Here is a 19,806-nt window from a genome sequence, read left to right as displayed (position 1 = left end):
CCTTTTCTGTAATGAGGATCTCAGTACTTGGCCTATTCATATTTTTCATTTCTCTGAATTTGGTCCAGGAAATCACAAGGCTTGTTCTGGCATTTTACCACTGGAATCAATGCAAGGAATTCTTTCTTCTAAGTGTTTGGCTCTGCCTCAGAGTTTTTTAATCTTTCCTTTCCTAAATGTAACTGATTGACAGGAGTGTGCATCCCTGGGTCAGTTTTCAACTCATGTTCCTCATAGCTTAACTTGGAAGAAATACCAACAGTTACACAAAGAATTTTCCTTGGGACAGTCTGGAAACCCTGACTGTCAATAAATAATTTCTCCCAAGTGAAACACTGACAGAACTACACTCTCAGCTGACTATACTGTGAAACATTAACCTCCTTCCCTGTCCCGTGGCGGCAGAGATTGTGTTTTGATGCTTTGTGACCCATGACTGACCTCACTGTGGACTCCCGTATTTTCAGCACACCTTCTTGAGATTTGGGATGGAGTTACATGGCACCATTTAAAGAAGCAGATGGGAAATAGCAACTTTCATTTCTTCCTTGTCTCTACTGAGCATTATATACAATGAGAGTGGGGCAGATAATGCCAGGACACCCGTTCCTCATCCAAGGATGCTCAGTTTCCCTGATACACATCCCCCCAGTGGTGCTGCCTGGTGTAAAGGGGCTCTGCCTGCCATCACCTGGGGACCTGGCTGTTTTGTACACTCTGAACAGCTGAGGGCTGGGGAGGAAGGGGAGAAATATGGTGCCAAGGAGAGTGAGGGAACTGCAGAAACAGATGGCCGTGGTCACCCCCGGTGACATAACACTCACCTCTGACAGAGCCATGCCCAGCAATTGGGAGCACCAGCGAGTCCAGTAGCACCACTGTCACCTCAGGGGGTTCTGAGGCTGAGTGACATGGGTGCCACACATTTGAATCCCGTTACATGTACGGTTGTGCCTGCAGCAAACAGGGCACAAATTTGTACCTATTGCTGCTGGACAGGAACTCTGACACTGGAGATGCCAGGGGCTGTCATTCCACAGAGCTCCAGGACCTTGTGATAAATTCCTGAGGGTATAGAGGGTGAGATGCTCTGGGAGACCCCTCCTCACTCCAATAACCCCCACAGACAGAGTTTGCCCAGAAGAAAGTCATGGGTGATGCCAGAGCAGCACATGAGCAAGAGCCACCTCACTATCCTAATTGACACCTGCCTCTGGCTCTTCCCTATCCATTCCTTCCAACCTCACCCCTCCACTGAGTAAGTTTCTTTACACCCACACTTCTCCACACCCACAATTCTCTCTCCTCCACCTGTCCTAATACACAGGCTGGCTGTGCAAGCCCACGACACACTGTTCACTCCCATCAGCAAACCCAGAAAAGAAAGCCTCATTCAGGCCCCTGCTCTTGGGGTGCCAACCAAGCAGAACACCAGACCTCCCTTCCAGCCACGTCTCCAGAGGAGCTTTATCCCTGATGGCATTGCCCTGCACAGGGATCCATCTCAGCAGAGCTGCATGACTTTGCCAAGCCTGCACCAACAGCCCAGAGCTATTTTGTAATTAGAATGCTGAACTCAAACACAAGAAGTTGTTAAAAGAGGCATATACAGAAGAGTGTTTTGTGGAAAGGGATGGGTGAGGAAGAACAAGGCAATTTAGTGTTCTTACAAAGAGCACTGATCCAGAAAAAAAGGAGGAGATTTTTCTTTTCATTAAAAACCAAACCAAACCAAACTCCACTTTTCCCTCAGTGTCAGCAGACTGCCCAGCCTCCTGCGGAAAGGCTGCTACAGCCCTGCCCGCTGGCCCAGACTTGACAGTGCTGCCCTAGGAGAAAGAAAAAAGCCAAACCAAACAAACAAAAAGCCCCACTCCTACTCCAAAGTCAGCCCTGCAACCTGTACACACCAGTCACTGTGCAGCCAGCACAGCTGAGCAGAGATTAGGGCAGTGTACGGGAACCAGTCCCACAGCTCAGAGTCCACAGCTCCTGGGAGGGCCCCTCGCTTCTATCAGGGCTGGACGAGGCTGGCACAGGCAGGTGCTCCCCCCTTGTGCCCTGGCTTCTCTTTGGAGCTTGTGCTCCCAGGGGCCCTGGGCAGATCCTGAGGGACACAGGGAACAAAGTACATGCCATGTCCTGGCCAAGCTCTGCCAGGCACAAGGTAACAAAGGGCCCTAAGCTGCCCCGTGCTTCTGGAGGCTCAGGTTTTGGGCTGCTCATTTGCATGCTCATTAAGAGGTGTCCAGTACTAACCTCCAAGGCTCAGCAGGAAAAAAAAAACAAAGGAAAATTCCATATGGCCCTCAGCTGTCTCAATGTCCAGTTAGCACCTCTACTTATGAGAGCTGCTACTGCCAGGCCAGGTACCTGAGCCTGGAGTACCCACCCAGGTTGATCACACTGCAGATTTGGCACCATGGCCTCAGCTCTGCCACTGTGTGGGCTGCTCTGCCTACTGCGTGCTGGCCACCTGGCCAGTCCTCAGCCTTCTGCTGGCTCAGCATGAAGGAGTTGTCAGTGGAACAGTCTATGGGATACTCTGGCATCTCCCTCCAGAGCTTGTTATTTTGCCTTCAGCATCAGCAACTCTCATACAGAGATGCTCAAGCAGGCTGAGATACTGCTTGAGAAACCCAGCATTCTGCTCTACCTGCTTTACCTGCTCAGCCTCCCTAACAGCCTTCCCTAGGCCAAGCTACAGCAATTTCAGCAACTTGGATGGTAAAACATTTAGTCTTAAGGTCACAGCTGGGAAGAAGATGTAACAGAGCAGCTCAGACACAGCCATCCTTATAGAGTCCTACAAATTCATAGAATTATGGAATCAAAAAGTGATTTGGGTTGGAAGGGACCTTAAAGATTGTCTAGTTCCAACCCCCCTGCAATGGACAGGGACAACTTCCATGAGATCAGGTTGCTCAAGACCCCAACCAAGCTGACCTTGAACACTTCCAGGGATGGGGCAGCCACAGCTTCCCTGGGCAACCTGTGCCAGTGCCTCACCACCCTCATAGAGAAGAATTTATTCCCCATATCTAATCTAAATCTACCCTCCTTCAGTTTAAAGCTATTCCCCCTTGTCCCATTACATGCCCTTGTCATAATTCCTTCTCCAGCTTTCTTGTAGTCCCCTTTAGGTACTTTAGGAAGATGATCTAAGCTCTCCTTGGAGAGGCCTTCTCCTCTCCAGGCTGAACAACCCCAGCTCTTTCAGCCTGTCTTCATAGGAGATGTGTTCTGGTCCTGTGAGCATCTTTGTGGCCTCCTCTCAACTTGCTCCAACTGGTCCACGTCCTTCTCATGTTGGGGGTCTTAGAGCTGGATGCAACACTCCAGGTGGGGTCTCATGAGAGCAGCGTAGAGGGAGAGCTCTCTGAAGATAGGTGTTTGTTCATAAGAGAAGGTGTCAGTGCCTGCTCTACATGCTCAACCTTGAGAGGTAAATCCATAAGGAGTGATTCACCCTCTGCCTATGGACCTGACCCAAGAGGTTTGGATGTGTCTGTTCAGAGACTAGAAGCATAATACCCACAACAGATACTCCACCCCAAACATGGAAATATTCCTGCCACGTCCTCACTGTAGCTGGCTCAGTCTTGACCCTGTAAATGAACAGTGCCTAATATTGGTGAAGGTAGCAAAACCTCTGTCAGAAGCTCAAACTGTGGAACAAACAAAAGTATTACAGGGAGGGAGAACAGGGGAAAGAGGAAAGGAAAAAAGGGAAGGGAGAAAATTCAACAGAGATTATATTGTGAGTGAGGATCAGGCAGCTGAAAGTGCCATAAAATCCTTTATACAAATGTTCTTGCAATAAAATGAAATAGCAGCTATTCTCAGGGAAACTGCAGCTGCCCTCAGTGATTATAACAACAGCCTGGAGAATGCCATATTTTTTCCTTTTTAAACCAGTTGCTCTCACTGGTGGTATGTGCCTGTATGCTTACAGAGTGCTTTAGATCAGCATATCAAGTTCAGATGGAAACTGTTTAATACATTTATACATCCAGGCTGGATAGGGCTTTGTTCATTTACCATTTCTCATGGTGAGATAAGGGACAGAACTGAATGAGCCACTAACTGTCCATCAAAGCACACACAGGTTTATTCATGACTCTCCTTACCCCTGGGAACAGATAAACAGTTTAGATATCCCTCAGTTAAATCTCTCCAGGACCACCTAGTCACAGATTTGTTTTTGATTTCCTATTTCTAAAACCTTTTGTCCCCATCTGCTGAGCTCACTACAGGCAAGGTTGGTGCAGTATTACCCTTTTTTATTTCAATCCTTTCTTTTGCCAGAAGGTTAGTCAACATTTTGAGTTCCACTCCACTGGCTCAGACAAAATCTCACTGATTGCAAAGATGAATGGGGTTCATTTCCTTGCTTTGTCCCGTGGGACAAGAAACGTACTTAATAATGCTCCAGGTTACATATGGCTCATATATACTGCCAGGGCCTCCCAGCACTGCCTGCTCCAGAGCAGATTTCCTGTATCCCAGACAGTTTCCCATTTAAACAGGCACACACTTCCTTCCTACCATGCAGGTGGGACTGTAAGTACCAATGACCCTGCATTATTAAGCCCATATCTTCTGAGCAGGTCACAAGGGCATAGTGGAAGCAAAGGGGTAGTGTTTAAGCCACCAAACAGCTATTCTTTCATCAGAGCAGCAGCAAAACCAGCACTGCACAGATCCAAAGAGGAAACTCTGCCATAATGAGCTTAGATCAGAGTGCAAAGTAGGTGGAAACATGCCAGTTAATGACTTCCAGCTCCTACATGAAAAGCACACTAGAGGAGGACAAATGGAGCAGTGTCTGTCCTCAGCTTGAGAAGCCACAGAGCTTGTTTCTTCTAGATGCTCCATTTGTGTATTTGGAGAGGGGGTGGCATTAGGGGTGGACACACACAATGACACACAGAAACATGATCCTCATTTGGATCTCAAATCAGACAGGCTTCCCCAACATTCTATAGTATCAATAGTTGGATGTTCATTTAACTCCTTACAGACTGAGCTATTTCATGAATTCAGATATCACACTGAGTCTTAAGACCAATACTGCTTCTCCTTTGGGGCTGGGAAGACAGGGAAGGGAGAGAGGGCTGGGAGCCCACTTGCATTGGGCCACTTCTTTCCTTACCCATGAATTTCAAAACAGGCATTTCCAAAATATACTGAACTTGTCATAGATTTAAGGGTACAGCCACAACCTCATCCTTCACAGGACAGGAAGAAATCCTCCAGCATGCAACTAGAACTACATGACAAGTGGAGGGAAAGAAAACTGCATCTTTGAATTGCAAGAGGATTAGCACTGAAATAGATTGAGCTCCATGATATACAGTCCTCCCAGAATCTGGGCTTAATAATAGTCCAGAGACTGCCCACGCAGCAGGACCAGTTACTACCTGGGAACCAGAAACAGGCCCAGGCCAAAGAGAAGCAAGTCAAGAGTCTCTAAGGTTCAACCATTGTATTCAACACACCCTCAAAGGGCCAAGAAGTCCCTCCAGGGGCTGAGCAGCCAGCTCTGTCTCTCCCAGCTCCTCAGCCAGAGCTACCCTGAGAGAGCTGATGGCCAGTGCATTACCAGGCAGCCTGTGCTGTGTGGTCTCACTCTCATGCACAGCAGACAAGGTTGGGGTGCCCTTGCTGGGAGAAGGGTCCAGTCAGACACTGGCTAGAAGTCTCTCAGATAAAAGCTCCTATAGAGGGAGAAGGGTGAGAAGCAGAAGGATGCACACTGACTTCGCTCTCACTGAGAGACACCTTTACAATCCAGCACCCTGGGAACGGAAAGGAGGGTATTCTGGGGCTGAACAAACCCGAAACTTTAACTTTCAGAAGTTTGGGTGAATACTTCTGCCTAGTTCTTTTGCAGCATGTGGACCTCATGTTGAGTGCAGTTTTCCACTCAAAACTCAAAGCAAAACTGCTGAAACCACAGACTTTTACAGAAACTGCCCAAAATAACTACCTTAGCACAGGTTTGCTGAAAATTCAAATCTCTCTTGTGGGCAGGGCACAGGGTTTCAGGCTGATGAGGAGAACAGAAGCTGGGGGCCTCCATGGGAAGGACTAAGGCGGAGGGAGAGCAGGAAAGCCGGGAGCCCAGCCCTGCTTGCTAGAGCAGCATCCCATACCCAGTGCACCCAGCAGCTCTGCACAAACCTACTGCCTGAACCACCAAAGCTGTTCCTGAGCTGTCAGTATTTTTGAACATCAGTCCCTGTATGTGATGATGAAGTTCTTTGCCTTAATTATCACATCTGTTTTGCTGCCCACTGGGAGTAAGGACCGTAAAGTTTTCCAACACTTGCATGGGTGCTTTTTGAGCTTTCTGCTACCCCTGCTTTGTGATCACTCTGCAGTCTGCCCATGCTCCAGCCATGACCTTGTGCCTTCCCTCTCTCTTGTAATCCAAGCTGGGAGCCTACTTCACTTACTCTTTTTAGCAGCCTATTCTCCTTATCTGTTATAAACTCAGCAATGCTAAGAACGTAGGACACAACAGCGCTTGGATGGGATACCTGATGTCAGTCCCTGGCTCCTTGAGTGGGACTGCAGCTTGACAAACCTTGCTTGACAAACACCACTGCAAGCCTTGGAGAATGTTGGGAACAACTTTTCCCTTCTGTGAGCTGGATATGTTGTTCTTCACCCTGGGTAACAGGCCATTCTGCACCTTTCAGCCATTGCTCAGAGCTGCCAGGACAGTCAGAAGCTGCTCTTTGCTTTATTTTCTTTTTTTTTTTTTTTTTTTTTTTTTTTCCCCTTCATAAACCACAGACAAAAGAAAACCACAGAAGAAAGAAAAGCCTTTAATCAGCATTGGAGATTTGGCTACTACACTTCAGCTCTCTCTTTTATTTTTCAACCAGGCAGATCTATAGCAGAGATAAGCATATGCTTAAGCAGTTTGCTGAATCAGAATCAAAAGAGTACTCAGATTCTCCACTCAGAAGTTGCTTTGATACCTCAGTTATGTGATTCATTTAAGCAGTTCATATAAATGAAATAAATCAGGGTTTTTTCTCCCATGTTTTTGAAGCTGATATTTCTGTAGGAACGACTGCATGTACCCCGTCTAACAGATTTTATTTTTCTTTGGCAAGACTGATGCTGCTGGGTGGTACGAACAGACGGTCACCTTATCTGAAGTGACACTGACAGTCAACAGGCTTTGGTCCCCAGGAGTCAGGCAGCTAAAGGCAGTCTGGCAACTATCTGCTATTCAAAATACTCTTAAATTTCTGCTCTGAAGACACAATCTAGACTTTAAAAACCCCTTGACATAACAGCCCTGTCTCTAACATCAGATTTTCTCAATGCAGTAAAAAAGACAAACTTTCCTACTAAGGGTAGTTCTGCTGGCAGAGCATCTCCCAGTTCAGTAAGTTAAATAACCTAAACAGGAAGAAGATCACATTGATTTAATTATCCACCTACAATGGCATTTTAATAATGCAGAAATGATATAACTTTTTTTTTTCTTTAACAAACATTTCATTATCATAAGCCTCTAATGTGGGCCCGGCCTTAAAGACCTGTGAGACAAATTTAAGCCATAAGTCACTTCATGCTGGAAAAATCTGTAACCATTATCCTTTGCAGATGCAGAAGCCAGTGTACCCTGCTATACTAAGCAAAGGCACTCGTTTTGGTGTTTTTTTAGAGAGGAGACTGTTCACTTGACTTTAATTTTCCCCCTTACAACAGAGAGCAACCCTGAAGAGTTTTGCAGACAGCTTTTCAAAATAAACACACAACGTCACACTGCTGCTGGGAGGAGGGAAGGGACAAGCTCTGCTTCTCGGGGGCAGGAAGTGAGTGCTAGGGGAGCAGCAAGACTTGCAGAGGGGACAGCAGGTCCTTGGGAGCACCCGAGCCAGGGCCAGCTGCTCCCAGCCCTATGCGATCTCCATCGGTGCAACATCGATTCCCACCAGACCAACAGCCTCAAAACCAGGCTCTGTGGATCATTTCTGAAAAGCCTTTTACTAAGAAAAAACCCAAACCAACAAACCAACCCCAAACGAACCAAAGCAAGGCTGAGATTTGAAGTTGCTTCCACACGGCTTTATGCTTTAAAAATCAAGTGCTGTAGAACCTGACCCCTTTGGTTCCACAGGTACTGCAGGGGTCTGTAATGCAACACGGTCCTGTATATTTGCTTTTTATATATGTATGAACTGGAAGTCCAGATTAATTTCTATAGTTAATGACCAAGAGATAAATGAATGGCAGCAAAAGCAGCCTCCATTTGGATAAATACTGGTCTGAGTCTCAGCAGTGGTCAAATGGGAAGTTTGCAAAGCAGGCCTGGAGGAGCAATTAGAAGAGGTTGACCTCAGTGTTAAAATATCCTTCTTTGCATTTTTGCCTTGAAGGGCAGATGGTTGCATGCAATCAAGTTGGGGCAATTAAAAAAATTACCATTCCAGTGGCCAAAAAGTTGCACCCTGATCAATTTAAATTCCCTGTAGGTGACTGGGGGTGTCCTGTCTGATTGTGCACTGAAAACACAGACAACTCCAGCTGTGTCTTTGCTGAGGGAGCCAGCACTGCCCCACCACCACAGCTGGGTCACCTGAGCTGATCTGGCCATCCAGTCTCCTGCAGCACAGGCTCTTCAGGGGCCTTTGTAGCGCAAGATGTGGGATTTCCAGAACTAGACAGAGCAGGGGTTGGTTTGCTGCTCTGACAGCAAGGAATCTGACATCAGTGCCAAAGCCATGATCGACACACTGTGCTGCAAAGAGGTGGGATTTCTGGGTGCTGAACCAGCTAAAGAACAAAGCCACAACACAGTGCAGCAGTTTGGGTCTGTTTCTGGGGAAAGCACCCCCTTGCACAGGACAAAGCCCTTCCCAGTGCAGTGGCAGAAGCCTTGCTGGGAAGTGGAGGTGGCTTTCTATTACATAGACTGCCACAGGTGTAATAAAACGAATGAGCAGTTCACTGCACCTGAGTTGGTCCCATCCTGCCCTGGTCATGTTTATTTTGCTTCAGCTTTTTTCTCTTGGTCTGATGAGGAAAGGCCAGGGCAAGGAGAGGAAAAACATGTTTTCTGCCTTCTTTTGAACAACAGAGGATTCTGCAATACACTGATCTGTGAGGCAGCAAATACCAGGAAGGGCCAGAACAGCATGAAACCCCTTTGGCCTCCTGAAGCTGACAAGAACTTTACCACTGACTCTATTAGTGTTGTATGGGGAAAGTCCAGGCACTGTTTATGCAATAGTGGATATTTTATGTCTGAATAAGAGGTTTAATTAATGTTGATCATGCCAGCCATAACAAAGATACCGTATTTTTTCTGTTTAATCAGCAAAAACCCCACCCCTTCTCAAACTGTTAAATTCTATCAGAATAAACACCCATTTGGTGTTATTACATTTAGTTTAGAAACAGGCGGAGGAAACCATTTCCCTTGACATTTCCTCTACATAACCTTAATACAACATAATAAACAATTCAGTTATGCTGACGTCATTACTAAATCTGACATCAAGGTGCTGCTTTTCAAAGAGGGAGAAATTAAGGCATAAATTTTCAAGACATATCATTGCTCCACAGCTTTCGTACGACAACACCAAGCCCTTTCCTAGATAGAAAGGCTAATGACTCTCTTCAGAGAATGGCACTGGTTTCAGCTCATTTCCACAGAAATAGAAATAGAAGCAAGAATAGAAATAGAAGTAGAAATAGAAATGTTGGTGGCAAGGCCAAGTGGGTAAGAAAAACTCCAGGCTGCAAAAAGCTGAGTAATCCTGAGCTGCTCTGGGTAGGGCTGAGGGCACACAGTCCAGGACAGAAAGACTTTAGCATCCTGCAGGATCAAGCTGTTACTACTGAAGTCCCCTCTTTTGCAATCTGTCAGAGAACAGCTGTGCCAAAGTGGAAAAAAATCCCGGAAAGTTATTGAAACATTCTTACTATTAAAGACCTCGTGTTTCCACTGCAAATGGATGAAACTCCCAGTGAGATTTCTGGTGTCTGTTAAGGTCAGTGTTTGCGGAATTACAAAATATCAGGCATTCTATGATGCTGTACTCACAGATTTTGGGAACATTTTTAAGTAAGACTAGAAAAAAAAGTTGCAGCTTGCTTGTTGTGCTTTACACCACTGTTTGCCCGTAAGCACACATAACACTAATTTACTGTCCTTTCTGCCACTGCTGTGACTCAACCTCCTTTCCTTGTGTACGTCCCTTTTGAGTTTGCCCCAATTTTTTCTAGAGGCTGGGGCTGCTTTAAAAAGTCTTCCATTGCCTGCATTTAAAATCTCCAATGAAGGGACTGCAGTGGCTTTCAGATTGCACAGCTCCCTGCTACCTTTGGCTGCAAGGGTAGATATTCTATTCCTGTTGTTCAAACTGGCAATCACAAAATTAAAGAGGTGCATTGCAATAACCACTGTCATCTTCCTTCATCTCCACCAGTGTCCCCACCAATGTGAGGGGAAAGATTGCAGAAAGCAGAATCTGCCATGCTGTCTCTCTCTGAACTGCATTGCTTAATTTTTTTCCGTAATCACTAGTATATAATATCCCTTTTGGGAAACAAAATGTTTTCCATAAAGAACTGAGGATCGCTTCAGACTGAAAGGGTTTTTCCCCTTTTTAATCCCTCTAGAAATGCACTCTGCATCGACAGATTTTAATATCTCACTTTGGCGAGGAGAGATCAGACACAAAATGGCATTCCATGCAAGTGAGGACTCATTACTGCGAAGCTGTTGTTTCTTGCCCGGCCAGTTATAACTCAAGCCTATAAAACTTCCATTGTTCAAACCTGGAATGTCTCACAGATTATGCCTGGACAAGGTAAATCCCAAGTCCTCATCCTCTGGACTAATACACGGGTTCCCAAACATGCGCAGAGTGGAAAAGTAACCCACGGCTGTGCCATTCGAGCATGTTCTGTCCAGGGATCTGCAGTGGAGGTTTTAATTCCATCTGTGGAAGTACAGACACTGAGGGGTGAAGTCACTTGCCTTGAGGCATACAACAGTTTAATTGCAGAGCTGGAAATAAAACTGAGGAATATGAACGTGCTGGACCATGCTATAATCAGCAGATGCTATTGCTTCCAAGTTCTAATTAAAGAGCTGTCATTACACAAAAAGCATTTGTATTTTGCAGTAAAACTGATAAAGCTCAATAGTCTGGAATAATGGAGAGGAGGCATATGTTTTTTATATCTCCCAAAGATGACAATACACTGGGGATTTTTCAGTCTGCCTCAGCCTGTGTAGCTAACTGATCCCATCCATGGGATCTCTCTCTGCTCTAACAAACCCCGGATCTTGTCAATCCAAATTAAATAAGGTTTAAAATACATAGGCTACACTACAATTTCCTACCTGAGACTGTGTGAAAGAAACAGCCCTGTAGCACTCTCACAAAATAAGATAGAATAACCAGTGGGAAAAATAACAAGTCTGGGAGAGAACAGGAGCGGCTGATGTGCTGCAGCCATCATTAACACAGTTGGCAATGTTTAAATGCATGAAAGTAGATGGTAATCCAAATATAAATGAACCAATTTGGTGTCTTGGGCATGCAAGTACCCACAGAGACACACAGGAATACACACATTTCTCTGCAAAGGGAGGTCCTGCTTGGTGCTCTCCCCATGCCCAGCACCACTCCAGCAGGCGCCTGGCACTGGATCCAGCCCCAGTGCTCAGGGTTGGATTGCCTTAGTGCTGGAGCAGCTGCTGGATTTGCATCCCCAGCTCTGTCAGCCAGGCAGAGCTTGGATTTAGATCCCCAGCTCTGCTGCTTCTGCTGAGAGATGTCTTACAGGGCCATGGGGCTGGGAGCACCATGGGGACGGTGACACCACGTCCCTGGTGGCACCACAGGCGGTGGCAGGGCTCTGCCATGGCCGGGTGCTGACTTGTGCCCAGGCAGGGTGTTGGGGTGAAGGCGTGCCCTGGGTTGCTCAACACCAGTGCCTCCAGCTGAGTGAAGAGCAGCAGGAATGGTCTCTCTCAAGCCCAGTCCAGCCCTGCTCCTTCAGGCAGGCACCAGCTGAACACAGGCCACTGTGAAAGGTGAGAGGATGGGAAAGTGCACTTCTGTGTGTTTCCCACAAAAATGAAATACCACAAAAATTTTCCTGCAACCCAATGGTTACTTGGATTTCTTACCTCCTGAGCACATATTGCTGTGAATCCCAGGAAGGTGGGGTGTGCAAGCACTGCTGGGAACAGGGAGAAACTTCTCTTGCATCCACAGAGCAGGTGAGTTTGTGTGAGCTGCGTCCAGCCACAAGTGGTATATCCCAGAGCTTCCAATATCAGTTTTGCTAAGAAAAAAAAAAAAAAAAAGAGGTATCAAAATGAGGCCTTCAGCTGAGCTTGTTTGCAGGTCTTTTTTGCCCCAGGTACCTTGGGATCTCAGGTATCACCTTCCTGACACCAAAGTCTGCCATGGCACCTGGGCTTGGCAGCAGGCTCAGACCCGAACAGTGACCCAAGGTGAGGACTGCTCTCTGCATGCTATTATGTTGCCTCCAAGGAGGCTGATCAATCCCTTGAGGTTGAGACAAGCCTGAAGCGGCTTTCAGGAGTACCCATCCCTGCTCTGCCTGGCTGGGGATGATCCGTACCTGCTGCCAGGAGCAGGAGTAGAGCATGTTCTCTGTCCTGTGCAGGGAGGTTGGAGACAAGAGACCAGACCTTGCTGTTTCAGATGCTGAATAGGCTGTGTTACAGAGGAGCTAGTGACCATTTTACTTGTGATTCACTCTATTTTCTTCTGACTCAGAGCCAATATGCCACCTGCATCGTGAACCTGCTACCAGCAGCCAATGCAGCTCCCAGGCCATTCCCAAGAGGAAGCACAAAAATCCCCAGGTTTTTCTGGTGAGATTCTGGAGATCCCTTTCCAGCCCCCATAAGCAGCTGGATAAGGGTAAACAGCATTGAGAGGAAAGCCCTCCTGCCACCTTTGCAAAATTAGTCATCTTCATGGGGGCATTGCTCATAGTAGTATAAAAGTGAAAAATAGAAAATGTGAAGCAGCAGTGCCCCATTCTGTAGCAGGGCTGCTGGATTCTGGCTCTGCAGTCAGAATCTACAGTCTGGCAATGCCTATACTGCAGAGAAGCCACTCTCTGCCCTCTGCATCTATTTATCCTTATTTGATCAAGTTTGACAAAGGCTGTGCCTGAAGCAGACTTTAACAGTGACTCAGGTCCACGTCAGCCCTACAGAGGTGCAGCACAGACGTGCAGGCACTGGGCAGAAGTCAGGTCAGAACCAGCCAGCTCCGCATCACTGCAAGCACAGTTACTCACAGCTAAATTCCTCCTGCCTGCACCTTACTTGAGATTCTATTGTGGGCACTCTGGAGCACAAGAAAGGACATCTTAGAAGGTTTTCTCTGAAAACAAAGACTCATACTGGGCTAGAGGTTCAGGCAGTGTTTTAGCAGAGCTCTACCAACGCTTACCACAAAAAGAAAGAGAAAGAGGAAATGCCTTAAAAAAACACAATGAGAATTATCTGTAAGGTGCTCTGTGATCAAGGTGGTGTCCCAAGAACAAGGGGCCAGGCGCATCCAAGTGCCTAGGACAGAAAAGGGAGAAAAAAATACCAATCGCCTCCCACTCCTGAGGTGCAGCTGAGGTCTTTGGCAAAATATAGGAGATGAGATAAAGGCTTGTGTAATTGCTCTTTAGACAGCAAACCAGGGCAGGTTTTGGGAGCTGTGACAGAAAAGCCAGTTCTGCTGCAGTGCGTGAGAGACAAGGCTCGGGGTCGTTGGCCTCCCGTGACTTTGCTCTGTTCACTGAAGCCAGAGGCAGCCAGTTGGCAGGTCAGAGTATTCTCTGGAAAGCAGCAGGATATTTGCCACGGCCCCTTGCAATGCACATGCTGTCAGTGCGTCATTACAAGCAACACAGTTGAGAGAGTTATGTAAGTTTCTAGTCCCAGTTAGATCCAGCACAGGGGGTATTAGAGCTGTGCTGTCACCTTTGAACTGCCAGTTCCAGGGCTTTTTCAGATTCAAAATTGAACATAAACATGTATATGGATGAGTTGCAGTCACTGGATTTCTCATAGACTCTGACATAGCTCTCAGCTGTGTCACTGCTGCAGCCACAAGGAAGGTGGCACAAGGTGGTACTTTCATTATGCACAAGAGTGGCACTTTACCTGTGGGCAGGTGGAGGCTGCCCATAAAGGAAGTTTCTGGTTGGCAAAGAAAACTACAAATTTGATTCTAGCAGCACTAAAACATCTGTTTGTCTAATCAGATAAAGGGATCACGGAAGTCACTAGAGGATCTAACAAGAGAAATTCCTGGCCCATACCCTAACCAGACATCTTCAGGGTATGTTGCTGATATGTGTTTCAGTCCTGACAGGATGAACACCAGGTATGGTGTTCAGGTTGACATGCCGTGTGCTGTGCTTGGGAGCACAGACAGATCCCATCCTCCTGCTCCTGCCTTCCCAGCGCAGCACAGTCAGGGCAGGGCAGGACTGCAGGACCTCCTACACCTTGCTCACCTTCTGCACAGACAAAAGCAGAACATCTTCACAGACTGCTCTCAAAAAAAGCATTCAGGACAGAAAGGGCCTTTTCCTCTGCCCACTCAGAAATAGAGATCAAGTCAGAAATCCTGACTCAAGTAAAGCAAGCAGGACTTTGTCACTGATTTCAACAGGCCCAGCTTTTCACCCTGAGAGGCTACTCTGCTGTTGAGTAAGGAGATAAGCTGCCAGCAGCAACAGTCTGGCCTCGGAAATCTGGAGGGGTTTGTCAGCTGATTGCAGAAGCAGTAAATGCACAGCTCACCCACAGTGCAGATGTAACTTGCATGTCTCCCACTTTCAGGAAAGCTGAGGACTCTGTGTTGTTTATTGTGCAATAGGAAGACATTAATAATCATCCTGATGATGTTAAAGAATGGAGATAAAATTCTCTATTATCATGGATTATCAGTTTGTCAAAGGGGGTGCTGGCAGACAGAAGCTTTACTGGGATGAGGTTTGCATTTCAATGAGCAATCTGCATGGAGAGCTTTCAGCTCCTCTGCCATCAAATCCAGGCAGGAGGAGATCTGAGCTGAAACATCCCTCCAAGATGCCCTGCAGTGCTTAGAGAGGTCTGACTCCAGCCAGGTCATAGTCAAGGCTGTCAAGACTAGAAATTGTAGATGGCCTTAACTGCAGAAGATGCTGCGCTGCAGGGTGAGTACTCAGGGGCTTAGAAAAGCATGTTGAGAAGACCACATTTCCTGCTAATTATAAAAAGGCTGCAGAAGTATAAACTGGAAACACTGGTGTAATAATTAAATCTCAATTCTCCCTCAGACCCAAGGTGCTCAGATCTTTTCATGAAGGGAATGGTAGAAGCCCTCAATCCAGTTGCCTTGAAAAGATTTCAGGGGCTTTGCTGGGAGTTGGACCCAACCCAAGCACCCAGCTAAAGACAGAGAGAGCAAACGTGTCAGCAAGCAGCATCTCACTTCATGGGGACTGTGCTGAGCCACACAGAGAAAAACTTTACTGCAAGCACGCTGCTAGTTGTCCAAGGCAGTGGTGATTACAAGGGAACACGGAGTGGCAGTTTTGTCCCTCATAACTTCTCACAGCACCATCCCTCTCCTATCACATTTCTCTACCCTGTAGCCATCCTATGAGTCAGGTAAATCTCCTTCTTCAGCTTGCCAGACAAGCCTAATGAAGGGCTCTTCTTTAGCACTAATTTCCTTGCTGTTCATTAACCTTGCACGATGCCTGGGAATGGAATACTCTGACTTAGGTGCTTTTCCAGAGGTAATAGTGGCAGTATGAAACTTTGCACAGATCTGAACTTCGAACCAAGGCTCAGCATGAAGAAGAGATTATCACCCCTTCACATTTGAAGTCTCTTTCTGCAAGCATATGAGCAAGAAACATCCCTCTTTCCTCATCTCCCTGTAAAAAAAAAGTTTTCCCTGAAATACTGTTCATCAAGGAGCTGTCTCTTTGCCAAGTTATCAAGCATCTTGAGACTCACGATGGAGTCTCAAGAGCTGATAAAGCTGTCTGTGCATGTGGCTGAGGAAGCTCTGGGAGATGAAAGGCAAGCAACATCCCTGCTTTGGGCCTCATTTCTACAATTCACAAGACTCACACAAGAGACAGCATTGGCTGCATAAATCCTCATGGCCCAAGAAGCTCAGTGCAGGAGCCTGCTGACAGCAAAATCAAATTTTCCTTGTGCACACCCTCTGCCACACTTTAAAACAGACCTGAAATGCCAGCAGCCACGCTGACAGAGTCACAAGACAAAACACCGGCTGCTCTCTGTTTGCTCTCCGGGATGCAGCCACCAGCTTGTGTGGCTGTACATGCAGGGAGCATCTGCTGTGTGCTGAGAGTGCCATCAGCTCAGGGAGAGACAGGCACACCCCCCCCCCACCAGCTACAGCCTTACACCATAAACACAAGCTGCTGCTCAAGTGCAATGCTTGGCTGAGCTCCCTACCACCTCTACGGCACTCAAATAGTTCAGAAACAAGTGGATTGCTGGGACAAAAACAACCAGCCTTTATTTCTTCTACTGCAGACCTGCTCCCACAGGTTTCACAGCTGACAGTCACATAGTGCCCTTTCCCACAGGGTCCCTGTGTGCAAGGAGGGAAGAATCCTTATCCCCTTTTCTGAGGCAGAGGAAGACAGTGCTTTGCACATACTGTGAAGACTAGATTCCCTGGAACAGAAAGGCAGGAGTCCAGACCCAGGCTCCTCCTGCCTCAAGCCATCCCTTCTCGCTGCAGTTTTGGCCCATTTTTTCATCTGTGATCTGCTATGGACCTGGGGAGCAGGTCCTTTTGTATGGCCCTGACTTCACACTTGAATCCTGTTCTCTTCCTCTTTGTCCTTTTTAGGTTGGACAACCCTTATTCCATGCAGAATACAGTGTGGGAGGATTAGTGCTGCAATTGCTTTTGCAGGAGTTTGCCATTATTATTTTGCAGCTCTTCTCTAGTGTGACCCATCACTTTCCTTAACTAGAGCATGCAAAACCCAGCCCCAGAATTTCAGCTACAGCTGCACCTCTGCTGAACGTGGTCAGAGAATCACCTGTCTGGGTCTGACTGGCTACACTGCTGTTTGTCTGAGCCCAGGTGACAGTGCCTTTGTACAGTTCCCTGCTCTGTAACGTGAAAGTACAATTTCACTAGGCAAGGCAAAGGCAGCTGGGAACTCAGGCAGGCAGGTGCAAGAGACACCCTCTGACTACATCTCCATTTACCTCTGTGTCTGTTTCTACATGGCAGGCAAAGAGGAGGTTTGAAAAGCATTTCCCTTTGCAAGTCACAGTGTCCTGAAAGCGCCTCAGCAAGCCCAGCCCCAGCAGAGTTGCCTGCACCAGACAAAGAGCAGCAATGATTGTGGCTGCACACAATGATTGGAGGCAGCAGAGCCCACATGCATTTGACAGACAAAACCCTAATAGACCAAGCAAGCAGCATGGGTTGACACAGCTGCCACTCTCTTGCTGACTCTCTGCTCTCCACAAAACTGCATGGTTCGTGTTTTGCTGTGAGGGCAGAGGAGATGCATTGTTGGCTGGGCTATGACCCTTCCCTCACCTGGGCTGAGCCACCCCAAAACAAAGGGGCAAGGTTTAACCTGCCCCTCTCTACCTCCCCTCACTACCCTGAGGCAGTGGTTACCCTCCCCAGTTCACACCAATCTTCAGCCCTGGTCTCACATGCCAGGGGCACTGCCAGCCTCCACAGATGGCCATAGAGCAGGGTTTTCATACAAGAAACAGTTGAAATAACAAAAACTCTGCCGAGGCTGATTCAGCTCGTGAGCCTGCATCCCATTAAGCAAGTCATTTTTTCCAGTTGTTCAGCACAGGAACCGTGTGGTCGGGTAAGGCTTCCCAGGCAGTGGCTGGCCACGCTGAATCACCTCTCCCAGCCAGGCTGTCAGCAGACAGCTTACTCTGAACTGGACCTAAGTTGCTCCTTCTACTCCAGGAAACAAGTCCTTGTGAAAACAAGTCCTTGTGACGAGGACCTCCAGCCAGTTGAATACTGAAGCCACACTGGCAATCCAGTGTGTTTCATCCCCTAGCAGCCCTCTCAGGAGCATTGCTGCTGCCTTGTGATGCCCATGGACACCTGCCCAGTGCAATAAGTTTCTTAACGTCCTCAGCTGGCAGCTCTCAACATCTTGCAGGCTCAACACATGGTCTGGAACACAACAGAGGTGGCTGTGAGGCCCTGTAGGGTCCAAAGGGCAGCACAGCTCTTGGGGACTGTAAAGGAGACAGACACCCTCTGCAGCTCCTGCACACGGACCATCACACTCAGGAATCAGGGCAGACAAATTAACACTACTTTTCCCCCTTTGTGTCACGTCCTGGACTTACATTTTGTAACAGACAACTTCACACAAATCTAGTGCCTTTGAGACATACTAACTCAGGGTGCTAAAAAATTCTCAAAACCTAGTAAAACCTACAGCTGATGGAACAGCTCTGAAACTGTTTTTCCTCTTGCTCACTGCTGGGTTTTTTGCTGTCCATTAAGTGCTGCAGACAGTACGTGATTTGTGCCGTTCTGCATCTGTTATCCACAGAAGATGCTAGACTGAAACAGTCATCAGCTGGAAGATTTCAAGCAGGAATTTATAAGAAAGGAAAATATTTTTTAAAAGTGGGTAGATATCTCTAGGAACTCAGAGATCCTAGAGTACATTAGGAATGAAATTACCATCGAAATGTAACTGCATCTTTCAGGGTTTGGCTGCCTTTGAAAATGTGTCCTTTAGTCATTTAGCTCAAGACACAGTTGCTTTTAATTTAGCTTGGGAGGTTTTGACTCAAGGCACAGCTCGTAATTTCTACTGACGTATATGCTGCTCTCTGAAGTGAGGCACACTGAATTGTGAATTTTAGTAACAATAGGATAAAGATTAACTGGGTAACCATTTTGCAATTGTTAAGCAAAGTCTAGAGATATGGGAGTTTGCTTAACAAAACAGTTCAGAGCAGTTTGTTGTAGCCCTGGACATACTTTCAAGTAGAAGTCATAACCAGGTTGTGCTGGAATCACAGGAAGATGATGACAGTAGAATTACCAAACTGTTTGAGGGTTTGACCTCTGAAGCAGACTGATGAATGGTTTTGGATTGAAAAAGAAGGCTCTTATCCACTGTGCAAACTCCTACCTGCTGGAAACATGAGGAGTCATGTAACTGATAGTGCCAAATCTGATAGATCACAGAGCTGATCCAAAGACACGGATACATGCTGGGTCGTTTCTGTGCTCTGACACAGATTCAGGTGTTGACTGTGAAGCTTTTGATGTCTCCTGGGTGTTTCACCAACTACTAACCTTTAGAGAAGACCAAAATGGTCCTTCTCACTTTCACAAGGCTCAGCCTCTACACCTAGAGATTTCTGCTGCTTTTTTTTTTTCTTTCACATTTGACAATTTTCAAAAGCACCCATGTGATGAATGTTAACAAGCATTTCTGTACTGCAGAGTTTCCCTTAAAGCACCACCAACAGCCTGATGCTGCACTTTTGCACATGTGATCACTTGTTGCCTTCCCTGGCAACTGTGCAGTACCCATGCCATGGCAAAAAATTCGCATTAGCTCCTCATTAAACACTGTTTGGGTGCATTTTGTTTTTGCCAGATTATGATGTTTTGAAGGATGAGTATCACATTACAGAACAGCATCTGATCTAGATAATCCGAAGCCAAAGCAGCACTAATCTTGCAGTGAATCCATGTCAACACACTTACTCATGTCTCC

The sequence above is a fragment of the Empidonax traillii genome, unplaced genomic scaffold (assembly GCF_003031625.1).
Source record: "Empidonax traillii isolate 1590-97213 ecotype Southwest subspecies unplaced genomic scaffold, ASM303162v1 scaffold117:size1203958, whole genome shotgun sequence".
In the NCBI taxonomy this organism is placed as follows: domain Eukaryota; kingdom Metazoa; phylum Chordata; class Aves; order Passeriformes; family Tyrannidae; genus Empidonax; species Empidonax traillii.
The sequence above is the reverse complement of the archived record's forward strand: the minus strand, read 5'-3'. Positions refer to the sequence as shown.